At 38.9% G+C, this 17,797-nt stretch overlaps 1 long non-coding RNA gene across 1 annotated transcript in view; it reads right to left on the bottom strand.

Moving 5' to 3' along the window:
* Positions 1-237: 237 nt before the first annotated feature.
* Positions 238-17,797, bottom strand: part of LOC129491697 (uncharacterized) — a 43,466-nt gene continuing 25,906 nt past the window's right edge. Inside the window, exons 6-8 of the long non-coding RNA XR_008660594.2 lie at positions 7,687-7,829; positions 1,181-1,311; positions 238-519 (exon numbers count right to left, since the gene is read on the bottom strand). This is a non-coding gene — a long non-coding RNA (uncharacterized lncRNA). The remainder of the gene's footprint in view (positions 520-1,180; positions 1,312-7,686; positions 7,830-17,797) is intronic.

The raw sequence follows: 17,797 nt of genomic DNA, 5'->3' as shown, positions 1-17,797 counted from the left end.
ATGTTAAACAATGTGCCTTCAACAATAAACTGACAATGCCTTTCCTGAGGCTTGTGGTGTGGTCACGGTGTTGATCTTGCCTTTTCTTCTTAATGTGCTCCCATACCAGAGACATTACAATGGTCACTCACAAAAACTACAGTACGGAGAAGTTTAAGATGCTTTTTCTGTAATGTTTCTTTCTTCCATCTGCAGCTGGAGATTTACAGCTGGTGTCTTTTTTTTGTTTGTGTTTTGGTTACCTGAATGGCTTTCCGTTTAACTGTACCAGCTTGCCATTCATTGCGGCAATAAGTCCAATCAGAATATTTCAGTGTCTTCTGGCTTCTGAGTTACCTTTTACTCTTCAAACAGTTTTAAGGCTAGTTTTGCTAATGTGAATATTTTGTTCTTTAATGTCTTAGTAATATTCCTTTATAATTATCTGAAACCCATATAATAACTAATACTTGCAAACAAAAATGATTGAGTAAATTTTAACTAGGGTCTATGTGTAGGAAATTTTTCTTTTCAAATTGACTATAAACAGAAAAGAGATTATTAAAAACAGAATTAACCACAGATAGCTTCCTAATATTGCAGCTGTAAATGTTTTTGATAGTTACAGAAATTGGAAAAAAAACGAGGCATAAAATAACTAAAATTAGGCTCTCTGCTTCTTAGTCTATATTCTATCTGGGACTAGCGATGCAAATGACAGTCCAAGGTCACTACTAGGATTGTCCAAAACCAAATACTAAAACACCATAAACAAGTGTTTTAATGACTCTATAACATGCATATTCATAAAAACAATCGCTACCATTTATGAAGTTTTTCCTATGTGCCGGGCATTATATATAATACTTTAGATTATTGTATTAAATTAATTCACACATTATAAAACCTATTGGTGTATATATAAATATGCCCATTTCACACTGAGGAAACTATTGATTAAGCAGGCTGGGTAAATTGTCTAAGATCTGAAATGATCAAGTAGAATTTGAATTCACATCCTCCTAACTTCAAAACCCTTGCTTTTGTATGCTGTATTATACAGCTTCTCCATATGTACATAATTGGATAGTCATCACCTGTGGATTTTTTATATACTACTATCCAAATATTTTCCCTTGGAAGATTTCCCCTGGCATTTGTTAACATTGGCTTTGATTTACTTGACAAACTTAATACTTACCTGATAAGTGACCTTGGGTATCATTTTATCTCTGAATTTCAATATCTCTCTGATCTCCAAAACAAGGTAAATGAACTGGATAGGTCTCTAAAAGTCTGTATCAGTTAGCTTCTACATCATAACAAACTATGCTAGAAAAAAAAAAAAAACTTATGTATGTATTCACTCATGATTTGGGGGAAAGAAAACTGGGTTGAACTCAGACAATGGCTCTTGTGCTAGTCTTGGCTGGGCTCAATCATGTGTCTGGGGTAATTGACCATCTCAGTTTTCCTGCCAAATGAAGATGAGTTGGACACCCTACATGTGTCTCTGATCAGCTGGTATTCAAAGTTTTACTCTCACGTAGGGAGATCAGTTGGTTGTCTACTGAAACAACATGGTAAGTGAGCCATGAACCTGATCACCCTGCCAGGCTTGCCAGGCTCATTGATATTGTAGTAGATATAGGATTCACAAGACCAGCAAGAGAGGCAAGCCCCCAAAAGCCAAGTTCCCTATCTCTATTACATTTGCTACTCTCCTACAGTTCAAAGCAAGTCACATGGCCCAGATTCAAGTCATTAAGAAATAGATTCCACTCTTTGTGGGAGGAAATGCAACGTTACACTCTACAAAAAAAGGTGGGGGGAGAGTATAAAAAAAAGCGGGGGAGAGTATATAAATGGATGGAAAGAATTTGTAGCCATTTTTGTAATCTACTACAAGATCATTTCCTGCCCTAAAATCAGGATTTCTATGTTCATCTACAAGCTCTATGTCAAAACACCCATGTAACAGAATTTAAATAACAGCAATTATAGTTTACTTCAGCCAGTTCCAGCTGCTATAATGGAATACCACAGATTGGCTAGTTCAGACAACAGAAATTAATTTATCACAGTTCTGGAGGCTGGAAAGTCCAAGATCATGGTGCCAGTATGGTCAGATTCTGGTGGGGGGCCCTTTTCTGATTTGCAAATGGCCTTCTTTTTGTTGTATTCTCACACAGTGGGGAACAGAGAGAGGGGGGAAGCTCTCCTGTTTCTTCTTGTGACGGCACTAATCCCATTCATAAGGCCTCTATCCTCCTGATGTACTCACCTTCCAAAGGCCCCACCTCCTCATTCCATCACATTGTGGGTGATTTCCACATATTTCAACGTACGAGTTTAAGAGAAACACAAACATTCAGTCCATAACATAATCTGTCTGTGGCTATACTGCTCTAAATAATAAGTAAACAATGAGGCTAGTTAACTTGTCCCAAAACTGGTTATTCCATTTGATGAGTTTGTTTGGACCCCTTATGTGGGAAGTGGACAAGGGTTAAGTTTGCAGTTATGATCTTAACATCATCTTTCTTTTAACTTCTGTTAAGATTAAGTATGAAAATATATTCAAAACCAGGATATGTACACTGAGTAGCATTTTTTATGTAGTTTACAGTGTGATCTAAAGGGGCCCCAAAAGGCTCAGGGACCCCAGGCTCATAAATGAGGGCAACACAACAATAATTGCTTCCCCAATTAGAAAGTTCTTTGCAACATGAAAGGAAAAAAATGCTAAAAAGGGAGTTTTTCATACAGTGAAATGGATTGGATTATATTTATAAATAATGTATAAGGATACAAGTACCATATATCTACACATACAAAAATTTATGTATATTGCATATATAACATATGTTTCTTTTTATATAGTACTTATAATTTATCTCACTTGTTATACAGCCGTCAGGCAGATAATGCAAATGAGTGAAATGAGAGAAGTATCTTGGTGCAATTTTTAAAAACAGCGTCGGGGGATATAGCAAAATGGAAGCAGAGGTTTCATTTAAAGGAAGAAACTAAGTTCTTGGTCTAGGTAATTATTTCCAAATAGAATCAAGGCTCATTGTTCCTTTTAAAGAGAGCCAGAGCTGGGCACGGTGACTCACACCTGTAATCCCAGAACTTTGGGAGGCCGAAGCAGGTGGATCACCTGTGGTTGGGAGTTGGAGACCAGCCTGACCAACTTGGAGAAACCCCATCTCTACTAAAAATACAAAATTAGCCGGGCGTGGTGGTACACACCTGTAATCCCAGCTACTCGGGAGGCTGAGGCAGGAGAATCGCTTGAACCTGGGAGGCAGAGGTTGCAACGAGACGAGATCCTGCCGTCGCACTCCAGCCTGGGCAACAAGAGCGAAACTCCATCTCAAAAAAAAAAAAAGAGAAACCAGAAGTAGACATTTTTTGTGCCGGGAATAATTTCTCAATTTTAAGATACTGAAAACTGAATTTTTTAAACATGTTTTTAACAGTGCAAGCTGAACAGTATACATCTAGTGCTGAATTCAGGCCACGGGCACCAGTTTTCAACTTCTATAATAGTTGTTACTGTGGATTATTTCCTTACTTGTCAATGTAGAAAGTTGGGACAAATATTTTGAGGAGATTTATTGGTCTGTGTGGGTTTTCCAAGCACAGTAAATTTGTTATCTCTTGCTATGTTATGTATTACTACAAATTTAACAACTTAAAACACCCATTTTTCTTACCTGAATCCGTAGTTTAGAAGTCCAGCATGGCACTGCTGGTTGTCTGTTCAGTGTCCTACAAGGCTGAAGTCAAGGCATTAATTGGACTGCAATCTTACCCAAGTTTCGGGCTCCTTTACTAAGCTCACTGGTTACTAGCAGAATTCAGTTCCTTGCAGTTGTAAGCCTGAGGTCCTCCTTTCTTGGAGGCTACCAAGTGGTGGCCCTTCTCAGCTGTCACCCAGGCTGGAGTGCAGCAGCACGATCTCAGCTCACTGTAACCTCCTCCTCTGAGGTTCAAGTGATTCTCCTGCCTTAGCCTCCCAAATAGCTGGGATTACAGGTGCCTACCACCACACCTGGCTAAATTTTGTATTTTTAGTAGAGATGGGGTTTCACCATCTTGGCCAGGCTGGTCTTGAACTCCTGACCTCGTGATCCACCCGCCTCAGCCTCCCAAAGTGCTGGGATTGCAGGCACGAGCCACCACGCCCGGCCTCCTTCTCAGCTTTCAGAGGCATCCCACAGTTGCCTGTCATGTGGCCCTCTCCACACCATGACAGCATGCTCCTGTAAGGCCAGGAGAAAAATCTCTCCACCTTATTTAAGCACTTAACTTCATTAGGTCAGGCCTACCCTCAATCAACTGACTAGGGACATTGATTACATCTGCAAAATCCCTTTTGCCGGGTAACGAAACATAATCAAGGAGTGACATCCCATTATATCCACAAGTCCCAGCCTCAGGCAAGCAGAGGGATTATTCAGAACGTGTGCACCAGAGGATGGGAATCTTGAAGGACATCTTAGAATCCTGCCTACCACATATGGCAAACACTAGTTTATAATTCTCTTGTATAAGAATTTCTATTCTTCTGTTTTGTCATTAGCTTTTAGTGAAAAATGATCTAAGATACAGTCTAAAAAAGATACAGTCTTTTTTTTCCCCCTTGAGATGGAGTTTCACTCTTATCGCCCAGGCTGGAGTGCAATGGCACGATCTCTGCTAACTGCAACCTCCCTGGTTCAAGCAATTCTCCTGCCTCAGCCTCCCGAGTAGCTGGGATACAGGCACGTGCCACCACATCTGGCTAATTTTTGTATTTTTAATAGAGATGGGGTCTCACCATGTTGGTCAGGCTGGTCTCGAACTCCTGACCTCAGGTGATCCACCTGCCTTGGCCTCCCAAAGTGCTGGGATTACAGGCATGAGCCACCATGCCTGGCCTAATCTAAGATACAGTCTTTTAAAAAACTGTTTCTTGGCCGGGCACGGTGGCTCACGCCTGTAATCCCAGCACTTTGGGAGGCCGAGGCGGGTGGATCACGAGGTCAGGAGATTGAGACCACAGTGAAACTCCGTCTCTACTAAAAATACAAAAAATTAGCTGGGCGTGGTGGCGGGCGCCTGTAGTCCCAGCTACTCCGGAGGCTGAGGCGGGAGAATGGCGTGAACCCGGGAGGCGGAGCTTGCAGTGAGCCGAGATCGCGCCACTGCACTCCAGCCCGGGCGACAGAGCGAGACTCCGTCTCAAAAAAAAAAAAAAAAAAAAAAAAAAACTGTTTCTTGGGACAGGCGCAGTGGCTTACGCCTGTAATCTCAGCACTTTGGGAGGCCGAAGCAGGTGCATCACGAGGTTAGTAGATCGAGACCATCCTGGGTAACATGGTGAAACCCCATCTCTACTAAAAATACAAAAAAATTAGCCAAGTGTGGTGGCACATGCCTGTAGTCCCAGCTATTCAGGAGGCTGAGGCAGGAAAATTGCTTGAACCTGGGAGGCAAGGGTTGCAGTGAGCTGAGATGGTGCCACTGCACTCCAGCCTGGCAGAGTAAGACTCCATCTCAAAAAAAAAAAAAAAAAAACACTGTTTCTTTATGTTTTGTTGCAATAAGAAAAAGATTGCCCAAACTATATTCTGTTGTCCCTTTATGGAGCTCTATGTGAGATATTTCTTGTAAAGCTTACTAGGAGATGTCTTGCTTTTCCTGAAAAAATAAGATTTTTTTTCTCTCTTACACTAGAAATATATAATGGACTTTATCTCTTTTCCCTTTGGCTCCCTTGAAGCTCAAAGCCAATCTAAATGGACCTTTTTTGTCTGTATACAGTGGAAGAAAATTCCTCTCTATTCTTAAATTCTTATTCATATTTTTATAGTGCTGGCTTTAGTTCTTGATTTTATATATATGTTTTCTCTGTGCTCATCTCAAATAAAAAAGAAGAAACATGACAAATATATAGATTAGATAGATAAAAGAGGGATAGAAAAATAATAAAGATAAATGAAATAAGTAAGTAGTGATAAGAGAAAGAGAGAAAGTAATGATCATGTATTCTTCCCATTTTATAGGCTACTTATTCAATTCCATAAATGTGTATACCTGTCCTTGTACCAATATCCCACCATTTTATTTTCATAGTGCTATAAGACTTTATTGTCTAGAGGGCCTTGTTTTCACATTGCAAAATTTTTCACAAAAAAAAAATCAGTGATAAAATCAACAATAATCAATGACTGTAAATATTAATTTTAGCATTTAATATTCACTAATAAATTATTTTTACTTTGAGCTCTCAATCAATTTTGTACTCTTTTGAATATATTGGGTCTGATGCCTTATAGATGTGACTTGGCCAAAATTTTGGAGGTATGATCCTGTCCTTGCTACATTCATATGTCTCTAGATGCATTAGGCCAATTTTAAATCCACAGAGCTTATATCTTTTTCAGACTATTTCTACCTTGCACTTATATTACCATATTCATTTGGCATCAGACTCCAGCCTTTTATTATATGTGAACTGTTCACCTCATACAAGGTCTCAGAAGAATTTAAGCATTAGAACTGGGATGGAGAGAGACAGAATGGACTTGAAGGAATTAATGGTGATCCCATAATGAAAGTGGAGCATTTCACACAAATTTGGGTTCATCTATATACTTCTTGGAGAACCCGGTGAGAATGCCAACTCACAACAAGACATTGTTTGGGACAAATATGTTCTGGGAAACAACTAAGCTCAAACTTGTTTGCCATCAGTTTAGTGATGATCTTGAAAGGAAGAGTAATTTTTCCTTTAGGGTAATTTTGAGGACCAGCCAAATCTTAAACCTAACAGGTAACCTGCTAAAGATTTAACTTCTATTTTCTCACCATTTTTATAGATAGTTGGTTGAGTCTGCTGACTGTTGGGCAGGGTAGTGGCTAGGGACAATAGGCACAGAAGAGCAAATACAGATAATAATATTTCCTGACCCAGGGAAACCAAAAAGGCAATTTGAGTGCCCAAGATCTAGGCCCTTCTTGTCTTTAAGAAAGATATAAAGAACTTTATGACTTTCTAAGTCCTCCTTTTGTACTCAAAGACCTGGAGGAGATGTGTATACATAGTAAGGAGGTAATGAATATTATTATTATAAAAAATATAATTATTCAAATCACTCTTCTATAATATACACATACCTATAGAAAAAGTATCAACACTAACTTACTGTACTCCAACTTGAGACCTTACTTAAATATCCTATTAATACTTCTGTATTGTTAGAAGAGTTGAACAGTGAAGTGTTCTACTATTAGGGTTTTCGATTTTTTTTTTTTTTTTTTTTGAGACGGAGTTTTGCTCTGTAGCCCAGGCTGGAGTGCAGTGGCGCCATCTCGGCTCACTGCAACCTCCGCCTCCCAAGTTCAAGCAATTCTCTGCCTCAGCCTCCCAAGTAGCTGGGATTACAGGCACCCGCCACTACGCCCAGCTGATCTGGAACTCCTGACCTCGTGATCCACCCGCCTCGGCCTCCCAAAGTGCTGGGATTACAGGCGTGAGCCACTGCGCCCGGCCAGGGTTTTAAATTTTTAAGATATTACTGATTGCTTAAGGAGAGCATCCCCCCCGACAAGACATACACCAGGCTGCTGCCCTGCACCCTTGACCTAATTTTTTAGCAGGATCCAGATCTAAACACATTCTAACTTTCATCAACGTGCAGCAGTGTATCTTACCTCTAACTTTTAAAAAGAATTCTGAGGACTTCATTTATTATTCTCCTCAATGCCTAGAATGATGCAAACCATATTGTTGCTGCTCAGTTACATTGACTGCCAGCAATTTTTTTTCTGGATGATTTCTGATACAGATACATTTCCTAGAAAATGAGAGGGTTAAAGGTAAAGTGTATCATTAAGGCAGAATCCACTTAACTCTTAGAATTCAATGGAAATAAGTTATAGGACAAATTATAGTATCTCTACCACACTTTCATCTTTCAGATGAGGGGAAAAAGTGTTTTTTGAGGACTCCAAGTCCCCAAGATTTCTTCATTTCTAAATGGCCCTTTGGGCTTTTTAGTGTATACTATTAAATAGTTAATAGTGTATACTATTAAGTAGTTAATAGTATATACTATTAAAGATACTTATAGAGACACTAGAATTTACAGACAAAATCTGTTCTTAGATCAGCTTTTAGGAGGTGTCAGAATTATCTCGCTTTGTTTATTTGAGCCCTTTAAACAGAGCCATGTTTGGATTAATATATTTCTTCAAGTTTCCTTGGGAAAATTATCACAAATTGTTTAAGTTTCCCACTTAATGAAGTATTTAACAATAGATGCTACATTTGTGGGAAAAAAATTACTAGGAATGAAAAACGGTAATTTATTTTGATAACCTCCTGTTGTATATATACAGATTATCTAGATTTACCAATCAAAGTAATTGCATTGATTTGTTTGTTTTTTGTTTGCTGTTGTCATTGTTGTTTTAGATTGAAGATCTGTTTGGCATTTTCCTCCTCTCTAGAATTGACTGGCCAATAGTTTAGTTTAGTTTATGTCAGTTACAGAGAGAAACAGGGGTGAAGAAGAGTCTTCCATACAGGTTACAAAGAAAGCGATTGATCTGAAAATTAATTTTCAAAACATTAATTTAGAAAAAAATACACACTGGCCGGGCGAGGTGGCTCACGCTTGTAATCCCAGCACTTTGGGAGGCCGAGGCGGGCGGATCACGAGGTCAGGAGATCGAGACCACAGTGAAACCCCGTCTCTACTAAAAATACAAAAAATTAGCTGGGCGTGGTGGCGGGCGCCTGTAGTCCCAGCTACTCGGAGAGGCTGAGGCAGGAGAATGGGGTGAACCCGGGAGGCAGAGCTTGCAGTGAGCCGAGATCGCGCCACTGCACTCCAGACTGGGTGAGAGCGCGAGACTCCGCCTCAAAAAAAAAAAAAAAAGAAAAAGAAAAAAATATACACTAATAGGTAAAATTCACTAGCTACTTCAACAACTGAAATCAGATTAGGTGCAGTTTTTTAAATTCACTGCAGATTTCTTAGTGATTAGATATAGTGATCAAATCCTCAAAAGATTTTGGAAGTAGGGAAAACACAGTGCCATAAAGTTGTAATTCTTCTAGGGAAAAATTGCTTAGGTGACTGGTAATCTGGAGGAAGACAGAGAACTGGCCTCACACTATCACATGATTAAGATACATTATTTATTTTATATCATCAAATGCTAATCTCAGATTACATTTCCATGGAGATGTCATAAATGACAATTCACAGCTACATCAAATACTTGTGGTTCAAGTTCAGTGTAAATATTCTCAATACTTAGTAGTCCTGTTAGCCTTGTTTCATAACATGGAGTGGGAGCTTGTGGGATAATGCCTTGTACTTCTCCTATTTCTGTCATTTTTTTTCCATTTTAATGATCTCTGAAAACTTCAGGTTACAAGTGCTGTAATCTCAGCACTTTGGGAGGCCAAAGCAGGTGGATCACGAGGTCAGGAGATCGAGACCATCCTAGCTAACATGGTGAAACCCCATCTCTACTAAAAATACAAAAAAATTAGCCACTGACATTAATCTGAAAAAATAAATGTCAGTGTCTCTAAAGATAATTTAGTCAGTTTCATTCAACGTAGTTTTCCAAAAAGTTAAGTTACTTCTCCTTATTATATTTTTTAAAAATTGGCCTTTCTATGTTTTTCTTGAGAGAGGAAATAGAGAATATATATACAAAATGAAAAAAAATGTAAATTTAAAAATGAAATGGTGGGAAGAAAAAAGTCTTTAGCTGTCATCACAACACACACACACACACACACACACACACACACACACACACAGTGCTCCAAAATGAGGGATGTTAACTCTGACTTGATCTTTAAAGTCAGCAAATATAACTCTCTGTACTTGTGCCTAAGAATCTCAGCAGAACTTTATAACGTACCACTACTAAGCAAATTTTGGATGATTAGGCATATCATAGTAGGAGCAAAAGAATGTAAGGGAAAAGACAATTGAGTTGGGGTCCTGTTACCAGATACAGTAGCATCTGCATAAAGCTTGTCAGGAGTCAAAGTACTGCTTAACTCTGCAAAGGAAGTGTGGCATCTAGTGGACATTTAGTTTCTGCAATATTTTTCTGTATTTTGCAGAGAAATAGATCGGACACATGATAGATCTTTGTGGTTTAATGGTTTTGTTGTGATTGTTTTTGTTGTTTTAAACAAGTCATGTTTTTATTTTCCACATTAAGTCTGATATTTTTAAACTAATTTGGCAGTAAAATTCAAGCTGCTCATATAAAAATAAATTGTTTAGGACCTATAGTTCTACACAGTGATACTTTTCTGTGTGCTTACTTTTTATTTTGAAAATTATTGCAATCTAAGTTTCTTAAATTATACTTACATGACATAAAATCTTTTTATTTTTCTTAGAATATTTTCACAAAATATGAAAATGCTTTCACATTTGTTAGAACATTTTGTGAACTACACAAAATGTACTGCTTCATATCATGAAAATCTTACAAATCAGAGATTTCAAGTAATAACAGAGATAGTGAACTTGAAATTCAGAGTCCTAAGATACACATGAACTTTATTTTGGAAAACAATATTTTCAAACCATGGCATTTTAAATTACAGAATTACAAAAATGTTGTAGGCTTTATTAATTTTAAGTTATTCACTGATAAAATTGTCCCAATAAACAACACTGTTCCAATAAAATCTCATGTATAGTTATCATGACCCCAAATACATTCATATACTACATTATGGAGTCATATTTCAAAATTCACCTTCATCTTCTTGTCAAATAAGTCAAGTGTTTTTTAAAAGCATATAAATGTGGTATTTATTAAAAGTTGAGAAATCTCAAAATAGTTTATTGTTTTTGTAAGAATTGATAAACTTTCAAGTGATCAAAGACTCTTGGCAAGCTTTAGCTTTACTCTAAAATATTATATGTCTAATATTGACTCCCCAATGTTTTCATATATTTGCTTGTATATCCTGATAGAGTTAGCCTTTTAGAAATAGGAAACACTGAAGACTAACTTGCGATTTCAAGTGGGCCATCTGAAATGGCTTGGGTTTTTCACCACCTAGAGGAATAATAGAAGCATATATTCTGTTCGTGGTTTGGTCCCCCCTAGTGGACATCAAGTAACACTGTAAATTAAAATTCTTACATAATAATCCAGTGGTCAAAGTAATAGAGACTAGTTGTAGGTTAAACTGAGGAACTAAAATGGTCACGTACCTGTGATACGTGTGAATTTTACAATTCACACATAACTTAGTATCTAACCATTTATTGTTCAAAATGTGGAGGAAAGACCCTTAAATAATCTGTAAATCCATGAAGAAAATTATATACTCCCAAAGTTAATGTCTTAATGACTTGAGAAAATTTGAAATAAGACACTTATTTATTTTGAAACCCTCTTGTTTATTTCCAAGGTAGATAAATAATCACCTATACGTTGTTCCATGAGACTTTCGTAAATTTGGAAATCTCTCTTCTACTTCCTAAAAGACACCTCACTCTAAAAATTTTGCAATGGCTTTTAAGTGCACAATAGTATTTCTTAAAGGGAAAGCTCTTTGTTCCCTTATAATAATATCTCTTTGCACATAATCTTCCACATCTTTCTGAAATAAATGAATAAATGAGAAAATTTAATGGAAAGACTCAGTGAATGTTTAAGGTAATATTTGTGTTTAACAAAATTTGCTGTTAATCTACCATTTCTAAAAAAACACGTTATTCCTGACCTTAGGGACATACAGTAAACTAAACGAATAGTAATTTTATGTCTTTAAATTTAGCAGCCAGGCACGGTGGCTCATGCCTGTAATCCCAGCACTTTGGGAGGCCAAGGAGGGCAGATTGCCTGAGGTCAGGAGTTGGAGACTAGCTTAACCAACATGGTGAAACACTGTCTCTACTAAAAATACAAAAATTAGCTAGGTGTGGTGGCAGGCGCCTGTAATCCCAGCTACTTGGGAGGCTGAGGCAGGAGAATCGCTTGAACCCAGAAGGCAGAGGTTGCAGTAAGCCGAGATTGCTCCACTGCACTCCAGCCTGGGTGACAGAGCAAGACTACATCTCAAAAAAAAAAAAAAAAAAAAAAAATTAAATTTAGCAAACATTCTAGCTAATTTTCACAACTCCTTACCAAAAAAAAAAAGCAGAAATAGGTTTTTTAATGATTTCAAACTTTCTGAATATTCAATTTACCTTAGAAAAGACAATAAAAGGGCCGGGCGCGGTGGCTCACGCCTGTAATCCCAGCACTTTGGGAGGCCGAAGCGGGCAGATCACGAGGTCAGGAGATCAAGACCACGGTGAAACCTCGTCTCTACTAAAAATACAAAAAATTAGCTGGGCGCGGTGGCGGGTGCCTGTAGTCCCAGCTACTCGGAGAGGCTGAGGCAGGAGAATGGAAATGGCGTGAACCCAGGAGGCGGAGCTTGCAGTGAGCTGAGATCGCGCCACTGCACTCCAGCCTGGGTGACAGACCGAGACTCCGTCTCAAAAAAAAAAAAGAAAAGACAATAAAAATAGTCAAAAAGTTTACAGTGGTAAGCCTGCACATTAGGATCTTAGAAAGGTCATCTTCATAGAGCAAAAGAATTCCTAGAAACAAGACTTTAGGACAATTAAAATTAGCAAAATTTAGTTATAATGACTATAATGTTAGCAAAGGTATACTTTGAAAAAAGGTGATGGTCTCAAGCTATGAAAATATTCATACACTTTTTCTTAAGAATTGTTGTCTTGGAAATTTGTCCCAACAGAAAGAAAATTAGAGAGAATGCTGTAAACATCAAAATATTGCTCACAGCATTATAAAGTAAGAAATTAGAAACAACCTAAACAACAAAAGAAGAATGATTATGTGATTATGAAACTAGGTGAAATTTACTAAAATATCTATTATTACGAAAACTAAATAGCATTATAAATAAACACATTAAAAATAAAATTAGGCAATTTCTTGGGAATTAATTTTAGAATTTTTTTTTTTCATTTCTTTCAGCTTCAGAAAGAAAAAGTTAAAAAAAAAGCAGGAAAAAAAGACTATAAAATACTTAGGTTAAGTAGGGTTTTTGTAGGTAGAAGGAAAAAAGTGATGAACTGCCAGAGCTTGTGTTTTCTTCAGCATCCAAAAAACATCCTCTGCACCAGAAAGTCAATGTTTCTGTAGCTGATGGAGTGATAATGAAAATGAGCACACAGGGCCAGGTGCAGTGGCTCATGCCTGTAATCCCACCACTTTGGGAGGCTGAGGCGGGCAGATCACTTGAGGTCAGGAGTTTGAGACCAGCCTGGCCAACGTGGTGAAACCCCCTCTCTACCAAAAAATACAAAAATTAGCTGTGCATGGTGATGCACATCAGCTACAGAAACATTGACTTTCTGGTGTAGAGGATGTTTCTTGGATGCTGAAGAAAACACAAGCTCTGGCAGTTCATCACTTTTTTCCTTCTACCTACAAAAACCCTACTTAACCTAAGTATTTTATAGTCTTTTTTTCCTGTAGTCTCAGCTACTAGGGAGGCTGAGGCAGGAGAATCCCTTGAACCCGGGAGGCAGAGGTTACAGTGAGCCCAGATGGCACTACTGCACTCCAGCCTGGGTGACAGAGTAAGACAACATCTCAAAAAAAAAAAAAAAAAGGAAAGAAAAGAAAAAAGAAAAGTGAGCACACAGCACATGGTTGTCATATAGCTAGACTATGCTCATGAGTTCAAGGCCTGCATACCCTTAGTTCACGATGAGATCCCCCAAGTATATAAGATGTTGAAGGATGAAAAGAGAAGGAAAGAAGAAGGGAGGGTGGGAAGGAGTGAATGGAGTTGCTCTGTGACGTTGGGAATGGGAGGGATTGCTCTACTTTGGCCATTTCAGCACTCTCCTATGCAAGCAGCCATGGCAAAATGCTGTAACGTAACACAAATGCATTTTATACACATAGCTACAAATTATTTTAGTATTTAGTATTAGCTGGGGATCAGAAAATACTACCCCAACAACTTTGAGCTGAAAGAGATTGGGAGGGCCTCAGAAGCAAGATGGTCACCCTGACCTTCCCCTACCTTTCAGTGTGAGAGCTGGCCATAAAGAAAAGAAAAGAAAAGAAATTCTCTGACCTACCTTCTGTGAAAGTAGGTCATAAGACCCTCATTCCAGGGAGGTCCTGCCCCATACTTTTTTTTTTTTTAAGACAGGGTCTCACTCTAGAGTGCAATGGTGCCATCACAGCTCACTGCAGCCTCGACCTGCCTGCCCCATACTTTAGGGAAAGGAATCCTACACAGAGAGGCCAAGAAGATTCTGAACAGACAGGCCTTCCTGGGTTTCCCGTGCTCAATCTATTACCATTAAATCATACCCTTATATCCAATCACATTTCTACACTGCTGTTTATTCTTCATCAAACCTAACCATAGAAATAAACAGTTTTCCCTGGGTCTTTGGGTCTTCGGGTCTTCATTTCTGAAGTCTCCTGTGTCACATAAAACTTTGATAAAGTAAATGTGTTATGCTTTTCCCTTGTTAACCTGTCTTTTGTTATAGGAGTTTCAGCTGTTACCCTTATGGTGAATTAGGAAAGGTGTCCCACATTGGGGCCCCTACACCACAGGATTTCTTTAGGCCTCAAGTATGAGAGCCTTATGCAATGTCTAAAGCACTACACAAACATGGTAGCAGTATTAGTAGAGTAGTACCCGCTTCTTCGTGGAGGATATATTCCAAGACTCCCGGTGGATGCCTGAAACCATAGATAGTACTGAATCCTATATAGACCATGTTTTTCCTATGCATACATACCTATGAAAAAGTTTAATATCTAAATTAGACACAGTAAGAGATTAACAATAACTAATAATAAAATAGAACAATTCTAATAATATTCCAGCATCACTTCTCCTGCACTGCAGGGCCATTATTAAGCAAAATAAGAGTTGCTTGAATACAACTGTGATACTGTGTCAGTCAATCTGCTAACTGAGAGGGCTAAAGCAAATAACAGGCAGGCAGCCGATCACATCTGCAGTGTGGATATGCTGGAGAAAGGAATGATTCACGTCCTGGGAGGGAGACAGCAGGATAGCAAAAGATTTCATCACACTATTCAGAACAGTGTGCAATTGAAGACCAAAGAATTTATTATTTCTACAATTTTTCATTTAATATTTTCAGACTGCAATTGATCACAGATAACAAACAGCAGAAAGCAAAACCGCACAGAGGGGGAACTACCGTATTGCTGTTTTTGCAGCAGCAATAATAGCTGGGACTTAGAGAGTGCTTGCAAAAAAATTTTTAAGTGGTATACATACCTAAATTAGTTCATTTAATCCTTACAACAACCTTACAACGTGGGTTCTATTTTATCCTTATTTTACACATAGGAAAATGAGGCACAGAGAGAGGTTAACTGCCCAAAGCCACACAATTAGGAAATGGTAGAGTAAGGTTTTAGCCAGTAATCCTAACTCATAAATCTGTGTGCTTCACCTCTGAGTCTCTTGAAAATAATATTAGTAATACAGGAATAGTAATAAGAATCTGATACAGAAATGCAGTCACTGGCTACAGAATGACATTTCAGTCAATGATGAACCGCATATACGACAGTGGTCTCATAAGATTATAACGGAGCTGAAAAATTCCTATCACCTAGTGACGTCTAGCTGTCATAAAGTTGTAGCACAGTTACTAGTTTTACAAATTTAGCGTAGCTTAGGTGTACAGTGTTTCTAAAGTCTATGCTAATGTACAGTGATGTCCTAGGCCCTTACATTCACACACCACTCACTCACTGACTCACCCAGTGATACAATCTGGATGTTTTCCCCTCTAAATCTCATGTTGAATTGTAATCCCCAATGTTGGAGGTGAGGCCTGGTAGGAAGTGATTGGATCTTGGAGGCAGATCTCTCATGATGTGGTGCTGTCCTCACAATAGTGAGTGAGTTTTCATGAGATCTGGTTGTTGAAAAGTGTGTGGCTGCAGGGAGCTATGGTTGACGCCTGTAATTGCAACACTTTGGGAGGCTGAGTTGGGCAGATGGCTTGAGCTCAGGAGTTTGATACCAGCCTGAGCAACATGCAATACCTTGTTTCTACAAAAATAAAACAAAATAGCCGGTCTTGGTGCTGCACACCTGTAATCCCAGCTACTCAGGAGGCTGAGGTGGGAAGATTATTTGAGCCTGGAAGTTCATGACTTCAGTGAGCCAAGATCATCCCACTGCACTTCAGCCTGGGCAACCAAGCAAGACCCTGTCTCAAAATAAATAAATAAATAAAATGTAAAAAACATAAAAAGTGTGTGGCACATTTTCCCCCCACCCCCCACCACTGTCTCTTGCTCCCACTCTTGCCATATAATACACTGGCTCCCTCTTTGCCTTCCACCATGATTGTAAGCTTCCTGAGGCCTCACCCAAAGCCAAGCAGATGCCCGGCACCATGCTTCCTGTATAGCCTGCAGAACTGAGAGCCAATTAAACCTCTTTTCTTTATAAATTACCCAGTCTCAGATTTTGGGGGTTGTTTTGTTTTATTTTGTTTTGTTTTGTTTTGTTTTGAGATGGAGTTTCCCTCTGTCGCCCAGGCTGGAGTGCAGTGGCGTGATCTCAGCTCACTGCAACCTCAGCCTTCCAGGTTCCAGCAATTCACCTGCCTCAGCCTCCCGAGTAGCTGGGATTACAGACACATGCCACCACATCCAGTTAACTTTTTGTATTTTTTTGGGGGGGGATGGAGTCTTGCTCTGTCGCCCAGGCTGGAGTGCAATGGTGCAATCTTGGCTCACTGTAAGCTCTGCCTCCCAGGTTCATGCCATTCTCCTACCTCAGCCTCCTGAGTAGCTGGGACTACAGGCGCCTGCCACCACACCCAGCTAATTTTTTTGTACTTTTAGTAGAGACAGGGTTTCACTGTGTTAGCCAGGATGGTCTCGATCTCCTGACCTCGTGATCCGCCTGCCTCAGCCCCCCAAAGTGCTGGGATTACAGGCGTGAGCCACCGCACCCAGCCAATTTTTTGTATTTTTAGTAGAGACAGGGTTTCACCATATTGGCCAAGCTGGTCTCGAATTCCCGACGTCAGGTGATCTACCTGCCTTGGCCTCCCAAAGTGCTGAGATTACAGCCATAAGCCACTGCGCCCTGCCTCAGGTATTTCTTTATGGCAATGCAATAATGGCCTAACACACCCAGCAACTTCCAGTCTAGTAAGCTCCATTTATGGTAAGTGCCCTATACAGTTCTACCATCTTTAAACTTTTATATCATATTTTTATTGTACCCTTTCTGTGTTTAGATACACAAATACTTACCATTATGTTATCATTGCCTATAGTATTCAGTTCAGTGACATACTGTACAGATTTGTAGCCTAGGAGCAATAGGCTATGCCATGTAGCCTAGGTGTGTAATGGACTATGCAATCTAAGTTCGTGTAAGTACACCCTATGATTGATGTCCACATGACAAAATCACCTAACAACACAATTCTCAGGATGTATCCCTGTCATTCAGCAACACATGACTGCTTATTAAGTGTATACAGTAGAACTAATTATTATAACCCAATTTTGGATAAATTCTACTTTAAAATAACAAATATCACTAACATACATTGTAGACACTGATATTATGTTTTAGATTCATTTTCACATTTGAGAAACCAACCAGCAAAAAAATGCCCTCTTGCAGAATCACAAAAAATATGAAAAGGCTCTGCACCAACTTGTAACAAGAAAATAATGTATTTAATCCAAGATCTTCATTTATTTA

This window comes from Symphalangus syndactylus, chromosome 10, assembly GCF_028878055.3.
Source record: "Symphalangus syndactylus isolate Jambi chromosome 10, NHGRI_mSymSyn1-v2.1_pri, whole genome shotgun sequence".
NCBI classification, from domain to species: Eukaryota; Metazoa; Chordata; class Mammalia; order Primates; family Hylobatidae; genus Symphalangus; species Symphalangus syndactylus.
The sequence above is the reverse complement of the archived record's forward strand: the minus strand, read 5'-3'. Positions and strand labels throughout refer to the sequence as shown.